Below are 10440 nucleotides of genomic sequence, written 5' to 3' on the forward strand. Positions count from 1 at the left end.
CATAAAATGCTATAAAGTGTACATAACTTACACCTACGCAAAACAATAATAATTTTAGGTGTTAATTCTTATAAATATACTTATAGATGATAAAAATAATTTTGTTCTCGCATTAATATCATAATTCGTACTCTCGAAAAACGTATTATAATCATTATATAATAATATAATTATAACGTCGTTAGATGAATAACAATAATAATGATTATTAAACAACACAATTGGGCATGGCATTCTGTAGGTTTTCGCATCATACAGCCAATCAGCGAGCTATACTTATTATACTATTTTTCTATTGGTTATTATTATTATAGGATACGTTTAACCTATCGTAACTACTCGAGTCTCAAGATTAAGTTCGTCAGTCGTAGTTAGAACGCAGCTAGTGGTCGATACTTCAAACCTCGCAGGACAGTTCAAAGCACCGAGCCGTTGTCACGTCTCATATACGTGGACAATAATAATAATTGATTCATCGTCGATTCTATATACACATTCTGAGATGGGTCGTGGGTGATTGCTTAAGGTACGCTTTAAACAATTATTTTAATATATAATAGTATAAAATACATATAAATCAAAATTCAAATATTATAGGAGAGACCCAAAACTTATTTTGTCTAACTTAACATGTTCTCTTTTCGATATAAATTAAATAAAGATACACATACTATTACTATATAGAAACACATAGATATGTTTCATTTTCACACCAAATAGTGTGTTTAAATACAAATAACTTATTTCTGTAAAAATCTGAAAATATAAAAATATTAGAAATTTTACCTAACAAAATTGGTACTAAAACATTCAGCAAAATGTCAGGTATAACAGTAAAACATGTGGTGACGATACGTTGAACGGTGTAGATTTGTATGCGTGGGAAAAAAATCGGGACTTGCTTTTATAATATAAATTGGTGGTTTTTATAAATTATAAAGTCATTTCAAGTTTGTACTAGGGGAGAATTCTGATATTTTCTTGCTTATTTTATTTGTTTGCTATTGGCAGCACTCGGTTAGTATGTGTTAAGTTATTGAAAGACTAACTTACAGGATTCTCATTGAGGTGGTTCTTCTTTGTCCATAAGAAATTAAAAGTTAGACGTGACTACGTGAGTGTCCTATACAAAGATGGTTTATTGTAATTTCTTCTTTTTGATTGGGTTTTAAATATTATGTTTTTAATTTGGTATTTTATATTATTTATAATTTTTTGCCATTTTTGTTTGAAGTGTTATTTTATATAGTTTTTAATATCATCATTGGTTATTGGTATTCCAGCTTGGATATTTTTGGGTTATACATCACTTGTTTGGCTTGTTTTTTTCTTTTTCATTGCCGTTTATACCAATATCCAATGAACTGATATTATACATAGAATGTTAGTATGGTTATTTTTATTGACTTCTTCTAGCGTATTTTAGATGAGCTTTGGATTATCACCTGGGTTGAAGACGTTGCAGTTATTAGCTATTATATTTTAAAATAATTAATTATTATTAGGTAATTAATTTTGTATTATAGGGTAAAAGATTTTTTTAAATAATTTTGTATTATAAAACACTTATTTTATTTTTACGATTAAAAAGTAAAGTATAATTTAATGATGCATATATTATAAAATAATGAATTGTGTCTAATTATTGGTGAAAGATTCTTATTGTTTGTTTTCGTCTTTTATAATTTATTTAATCTTTAAAGAAGGAATTATAATTTATAATTCAATGATATATTTTTTGTTGTTGACATATTTATGAAATCATACATCATACCTATTCCATTTACTGTGGTCGTTTCATACTATCTAGTCTTCGATAGTTTTTAAGGGCAAATCTTGAACATTTGGTTAGTTACCTCTGTGCTGACAATACGATTTCATGACTGAAAATAAAATGAAAAAAGAATTTTTCACGTGAACTGAATTTATCAGTTTTCATTTGCATTATACTGGTTTTATAGATTATTCCTATTGTAGTATATTTTCTCAAAATGAACGGTTGTGTAATGGATGGTTGCATTAGTTATGTCTTATGTGTGTTGAATTAATATTACAAATTAAAGTTAATTAATTAAATTAATTAAATTTATAATCATACAAACACTGTATTTTTATATAATATAGTTAAGTTTTTCTTCGTGTAGTTTTGCGTTCTGAAGTCAATAAATGTGACACTATTAGTGTGGGAAAAGACTGGGAATTTTATGCGAAACGAAAACTTTACTACGTACTCGCATGCACACACACAGGTTCCTGTAGCAACCGACGTAGTGCTTTAGTGATGATTCATTACGAAGGCAATATTATAAAGGCTCTTCGTATATTATATAAGTACATTGAAATATTTTCATGTTCTCGGAGAATTTTCCAAAAACTTAAATCCATAATAAAATACTATTCACACACAAGCCCCGGTTGGCGGGCGGATTTTATCGGCTCGTTGCACACCTATACGAGGGCATCCTTACACGGAATAATATGTATATCTTATTATTACACGTCTCACGTATTATTAGGTAAAGGTACACGTAAAGACCAAGAAAATCACGAGCCTGAACTTATTGTTGTCCATCACTTTTGAATGTATTTTAAGTATAAATTTAAATACTTGAATGAAAAATTTAAATATAATTATTATATTTTCAATCAAATCAATTAAAATCAAAAAAAAAATATAAATAAATAAATAAATGCATTAAAAAAAAAAAAAGAAGTAGATAACCGTTCTGATGTATAATTATAGGTGTCGAGTGTACCTTGTCACTGCATTGGACGTGTTAAATTAGAATTTAATGATAAATCATTACATACAAAAAAAAACGATAAGATGGACGAAAAAATGATTTGACAATCTATATTACTCGGTAGTCGGTACCAATATTTTATGATATAATATTTAAATTTACATTAAAGTAATTTATTTTACTATTAATAATGTGTAAGTTGAATTATTTTTTCCAAAAACATTACATTTATAGTATTATTTTAGTACTTAATAATGATAATAGTAATACCAATACATTTGTATCATATATTATTGTTATTAATTTTTGAGCCAATACTGACTTACCGTAAAATACAAATGGTGTGAATAGTTTTAAGATATAAATAGGCAATATCATAAAATAGTTCAAATATTTTTTTAATAGCAGTGTGACATTTTGTAGAGAAAATCTAATAATAAACGTAAAAGTTTCAAATTCTTACCAATAATACTTTAGAATCATAACAACTAAAATCATTTTTGTACATTAAAAAATGTATTTTTTTTCCAAATTTGAATTTCAAATATGTTTGTAAAAAAAGTTTTGTCTTTGTATTCTTAAATAGTTATTGTAATAACATACAAGGATTCTTGTATTCAATTTTCCATTTATTTTTGACTTAATGAAAATTTTTTATCGGCAATAATTGAAAATTATTTATGTCTATAAATAGCTTAAAAGATTCAAAATATTTTAAACATTTTATTATGTATATGCAATGCCGATATAAACGTTTAGTTCTCTGGGACCGGAATTTCAGCTTTAATATCATTGATTTTACAATATGATATTTAGCTTTATTGTTTTTCACTGTCGTTACGATCGAGAAAAAAACAGCAAAAAAATTAAAATATTTAAGCAACATTACTTTTTGACAAAATCAATTTTCTTTTTTTTTTGTAATTCAGAAATGAATAATCGTTAATACTTGAAATATTCACTAAATATTCATATTTGAATTACCAAAATCGCATACTCATATATGCAGTATTGAATAATTTAAAAATATATTTTGGCACTCTTTGAGCAATCAAGATAAAAATTTAAATATTATTAGATTCTTTTTGTTTTTTATTTAATTTATGATGGTACAATTTTTGGTCCATAGTAAAAAGCTCAGAAATGTAATACAAAAATAAGAGATTCGTATATTATTATGTTCAATACATAATGCCTTAATGACTTATTTAAAATATTTATATCTATGTTTGAAACTTATTCAACCATTCTACGGCACATTGGTACAGTAACATACATTACAAATACTACTGACTTAAATGCTATAAATTGAAAATAATAATAATATTCAATATAATATAATATGTAATTTATTTTACTAAAAATTAGTTCAATCTATTGTATTAATAATAGTAATATATAATATTACAATGTATCATAAAATAATATTCTTAAACATAATATCTGATGGTGTGTCAGCCATCGCTCAGAATCTTTTTTCTTATAAAATGATTTATTATTGAATTCAAACTTAACACATCCATCACAGTCGTAGTTATTCAACCACGAGATATACTCTAAACCTACTATACAGCACAGTGAGTTCCATGGATTCTTTTTTTTTTTTAAATAATAATAATAATAAAAAAAAAAATTATTAAAGAATTTTGATCTATTTCTATTTATTTTTTATTTACAGCCTTTCCTATAGGTGATTCTTCGAATGCATTAAACATTTTGAATTACAGAACTTCGTGTTTAAATACTTAAAAAGTACTTATGCCTGGAATACACATATCTATAAGTCTTTAACATCACTGCGCAGACACGCTGAGGATTTCTTGCAGATTAATTTCGCGAATCACATTTTCTAATTAGTTTAGAGTGCAGCACTAGCACTCGTCCGTGTTTTACGGGATAGGGTATACATCAAAAGGACATCATTAAATCGTCGTGGCCCGACCTGACACCCGAGAAATAATACCTATGACCATGGAGACGGACTTGCGCGCGATTTTCTTTCAGCTCGTCCGCTGTATATCGCGATGTAGTCCTCGGCGCACAAATATAAACATAAACGCGGGTCGTGTTATATTATTACTGCGATGATGATATTATTGTACGGTGACGCGTATAACTACGCCAACGTTAATTTAATTAAAAATAACACGGACTCGACGGTAACTATATAGGCACATAGTAGGGAGATATTATTTCTATTTGTTCTTATCATCCATGAGGTCCCTGTATTCTGTCGTCATTATTCATAATATATGAAACATGAAACGATATTATAAGCCATCAAGTTCGTTTCAGTGAACAACTCGTATACCTATACGTGTCAATTTCATGTACAAATAGTATATTATACAAATATAATACATTATAATAGTCTGTGGACGGTTTCTTATACCAATATTATATTAATATTATCATGGATGAACAACATACTCCAAAAATAAGTATCACAATACTAGATACTCGATACATTGAATTTTATTAAGTAGGTACTACAGATAACCGATATTCGATAAATTACAAATTAAATGATTTTGATGACGATTGTTCTAAAATAATATATATTTTGTTTTTTTGTGTATGTAGGTGAGAGTTGGTATAGTTGAACTATTCAAATGACAGTTACGAATCGAAAGTAAAATATTATTGAGCTATATAGCTCGATATAGTTATAACTGTCAATTTTCAAGAAATGAAATGTATCGTAAAAAATTAAGAAAATAAATCGGCCAATTTGCTTTGCTGTCTATTAGATATTAAGTGTGCTTGTTACTGAGTATGTTGTTATGACGATGTGATAAATGTAAATTCTATAAGAAATCTCTATATACGAGAAAAAATATTCTGAATGGAGACAGTTAATGGTTATATTGTTATAATCCAAAAATATTTTTTATAATGATTAATATATATTTACGTATATAAATTTATTTCACAAAACAAACATTTTTTCAAAACATTTAGATACATATTATACTGTTATTTATTTATACCACGAAACTATTCTACGGTAAGGTAATTATTAAAAATAATACTTGATTTAAATAAATAAAATTTATAAAGTTTAAATATTTGGCTAGTGTCTGGAAAATATACACATTTTTACATTAAACACTCAAATTGACGACTGTTCACTACATACAATACACACGTTCTATATTAATAAAAAACAATAATTTTGTTTTTTTAACTTAGTTTCTTAAAAAAAAAAAAAAAAATCATATTATTTTATTTGTATTCTACAATATTTGTTATAACTTACAGTTTATCAATATAAAATGTTTCCATTCAACATAAATATTATAATTTATAATCAACTTTCAAAAACAATTCAAATTATACATTTTTGTTCATTAATTAGTGGTGAATAATTTGATTTAATATTAACTATTATGATATTTAATAATATATAGGAATAAATATTTAAATACGCCACTTATTAGATCTAGAATAAATACAAAAATAAAATCACATAAAATTGCAAAATTTGATCTCTCCTATAAAATATTTGTCATTGGTAAGTTCTAATAAGAGTGTTTTTTGAATATATGATACACATTACATATTCAAATATTATTTCAACTAGATACCCTTAGTAATAACTAAAATAACTAATAAGTGCATGAAATCCTAATAAAGATAACCATTTTAATTTTAATTTATACTCTTTAATTATACATATTAGATATTAACTTGTACTTATTTAAATCTTAATTAATATATAAAAATTTTTTATAACTAACTCATTGCTTTTCAAATAAAATATGACTTACGGATTTTAAGTACTTTTGAAAAGTTACTAATTACTCAAAAAGAAATTAAAATATTTGCAAACAAAATTAATAGTCTTTGCTTCATTAATTATTTTTGAATTTAATTAATTATATAATTTAGGTAAATAAAGGTAAGTAGAAAAGTAGTTACGACCAAAATTCATAAATACTGCTGAAGCTGAATGTAATATCTAACTCACATTAAATGCATTTTTCTAATATTAAAGTTTGTCAAATCATAAAAGAAAGAAACAGAAGACATTATGAAATTTTTTCCAATGAAAAATAGAGAAAAACATTCGTCAAGTGCTTTCTAGCGTTAAAAAAAAAGTTGAGAGACCTGACGTTAACATAGAATGTTGTTGATATAATAATGGAATTATTTTATACCAATTTAAAGAACAGAAAATGTCATTAAGCTTGTTCTATATTGAAAGGAACGAAACCTTTCTAGTTTCCTTTAACACAAATAATATTACTACTTTGTACGGCTGATCAGATAAAGAAACGCCACAATTATTTTTATAAAAAGCCATTATACTGAACATAATTTTTTTAGTTTTTATCAAGAAGACTGCAAAAACTAATTTTTTTTCTGTTACTTGGTGTATATTTTAATTATTTTTTGTATTAATTTCATAACTTATTCATCTATAATTTTTTTCATTCATTAAATATATACTCGTATTGATAATGAGTTATTAGATATAAGTTTTTGTTGTACTTAAAATATTATTCACACAGTTCCAAATTTAAATTTTTTTTAATAAATTGAAAAATATCCTTTATATTGATTATTTATAGGAACTACATTATTAAATATTAACTTAACATATATTATAAATATAAAATATATAATCTGTACAAAACTTACAATGCGTGAAATAAGCTAAATTAATGTGGTAAGGAATTAAAAAGTGTGAGCATGGAAATTTTCTAGTGATAGCACACCAAATATATATTTAAAAATACGTTCGAAACATTAGTAATAATGATAATAAATTATTTACATATTATGTATCAATTTTTTTCTTGTATTTTTACAGATTTATTAGACATATTTAGCAGAAAAACACACAATTATTAATCCATATTATATATATTTAAATTATACCTAGTTAGAATCTTAATTGAAATAAACAATAGGTTTTATAATAATACGCATTTTTTCAAACAATTTATATAATGTTCGTTTTATGAATATATATTTTTAAATTAGAAAATAAACACAGATAGTTCTCACTTAAAAGTATTTTGTTTAAAGAATTAAGAAATGTAATATTGAGCAAAAATAATGTTTCAAAAATAAAAACTGTATATTTTAGTATTCAATTTTCGATTAAAATGATATTAAATATCTTGCACTTAAAACAAGAAAAATGTAAATAAATTGAATTAATTAAAATTTTTCTAAAATCGATTCTTTTAAATCATCGGATTTAAACAAAAAAATGAATTTACGTTACTCAAAAAAATAAAACAATGTGACAATCCTCCTAATAATTTTATTCGCTAGATTCTGAAATTGAAAATTATTATGGTTTTATTATTGAAATGTAGAATACTCTATGAAATTGTGTAATTAATATCTTACGATCAAGAAGTATTTAAGTGAAATTAGTTAAAGCCACATCAGATACATTTATAAAAGAAAATTAAATTCCTTTGTGTTTTAATTTATCCATTACATTATTTATAGTTGCCTTAAACGATTTTAGTAACAAAATACATAATCCAATTAAAAATGTATATTATTAGTTAACAATTTAAATATCTTTCAAAAATTAATAAATACTTGTTCTAATTACTATTAATTATTTTTTTAATTAGTATTTAAAACTATAAAATAGTTCAATAAAAATTGAATTTAAATTATCGTTTAGTTTATCACTAGGTACGTAACTTCATAAACAAATTTTATCAATCAAAACTCAAAATAAACGAATTAGAGACAGGTAAAAATACAAACTTTAATATAATTACTTTCATAGTATATTATTCAATAAAATAATAAATACGAATGCTATATAGCACTTACATATACGATTATATAAGAAATATTTAATGCAATCGTGTAAATTTGACAAGAAATAAGAATACTAAATAGTAACGAAATATATTATTATATGTTAGTATGACATATAATAAATCTTAGTACTGAAATATTTTTTCAATAAATAATTTGAAAACATAAGGTTCCTCAGAAGTTATTGTTAAATCAATATTAAAATATCAAAAATTAATAGCTTCAATTTTTTTTATTTTTAAAGGACGAAATGAAAATGTGGACAAAGTTGAACATTTTAATAATAAAGAATGATTTTATTTCTCGAATGATATTTTTATTTTTTTGTATGTTAGTAGTATGACGTGTTGTTGTTCGAAAACAAAAAAACCGATAGGAGCTCTTACAACAAATATAAGGGTAATAAGAAATATGGTAAATATAATTGTTTTTAAATTTTAAAAATTTATAGATTTTTAATTTTTAGATTAAAAAATGTTGAAAAATGTAAATCCTTTTTGAAATAATGATTATTTACCGCGGATCATCCTGTTATAGAGCTATCTCGTCTGTTTGTTTGTAAAGGTAATATCGATTTATATTACAATGAATTAAAATTATACTTACATTAATTACGTCGATATTATTTATCGCATATTTGGTGGCATATCCTGTCACGGTTGGTATTCTGAGTATCAGTTTTGACTGTTTTTACTATCACCCCATACGACAAGCATTGGCAGACCAACGTTTGACAGTGGTCTAGACGTCGACAATAACGTCCGACCGTGTGGACAACTGTTCTGACTGTATCTTGTACTACACACGTCAAACCATCGACACATGTCGAAATTCATTTTGAATTGTAACTTTCATGATTGTATTTAAATTAATTGTATAAGTGATCCTCATTGATTACACCAGTCACAGTTGAGTTCAACTAGGAACTTATACGTTTTATAATAGATATTAAATAACGTTGTAATTTTTTAAAGTGTATACTATATTAACGTACTTATAGTGTTCAATTTATTGAGTATTTTACATAAGTCCTTAAACGTACTATGTAAATTTATTGATAGATTATGTATAGTTTTAATTAAGTATCATCATTTATCTGATATTTTTTTGTTTAAACATTAAGTACAAAATACATATATCAATAATAATATCAAATATAAAATAAAACTATGGTGAAAAAAATAACAACAATACGAATACTATATATTAATACCTATATATAATTTTTTTGTTTTCAAAAAATGTAATATGAAAGTCTGATTTAAATCAGAAAGAAATATGCAATAAAACTTGGAACACAATGCTTTATTACATTTATAACATCATATAAGTAGCTTTTAAGTAACTGCTCATATTATTATCTTAAACTGAAATACATAATCTAATAATTTGCGAAAAGAAAACCTTTTAAGATGCTTCGCTTTATTCAATAAAAAACAAAGAAATAGAGGCCGACATGGTACAGTAAATCTAATATATAGATCAATGTTAAATTTTATATTGTTTTTAGTGCATGACGTCAATAAAAAAAATTGTTTTTAACTGTTAATGTAATAACTCTTTACACCAAGAGAAAGTATAGTATTATAATATAAGCATACCAAATAAATAACAATTAAATTACCGATTTGAATAGTTATAATGCAGTTGATATATTTTTATATATTATATTATTATATTTAACCATAATTTTAATATTTTGAACAGCCATACTATTTGCTCACCAATTCCTGCTACATTAATCTGATAAGCTTACAGTTCCTTTGTACAAAACGCATGCATATATAACTAATATATAATATAAGGTTTATACAAACGTGGTTTTCACTTTTCACAGGTGTTGTATTCGTGGATTAATATGGACAGATATCTGCTTGTATTTGATTGATTCACAATAGAT

General features: G+C 24.4%; 1 long non-coding RNA gene across 1 annotated transcript; it reads right to left on the reverse strand.

Annotated features, from left to right (window-relative positions):
• Nucleotides 1–1623: 1623 nt before the first annotated feature.
• Nucleotides 1624–9651, reverse strand: LOC126551105 (uncharacterized). The gene is made up of 3 exons (XR_007605030.1): nucleotides 9535–9651; nucleotides 9147–9466; nucleotides 1624–1883 (listed from the first exon to the last, which is right to left on the reverse strand). It is a non-coding gene; the product is annotated as an uncharacterized LOC126551105 (long non-coding RNA).
• Nucleotides 9652–10440: the final 789 nt, after the last annotated feature.

Source organism: Aphis gossypii, chromosome 3 (genome assembly GCF_020184175.1).
Source record: "Aphis gossypii isolate Hap1 chromosome 3, ASM2018417v2, whole genome shotgun sequence".
Lineage (NCBI taxonomy): Eukaryota > Metazoa > Arthropoda > Insecta > Hemiptera > Aphididae > Aphis > Aphis gossypii.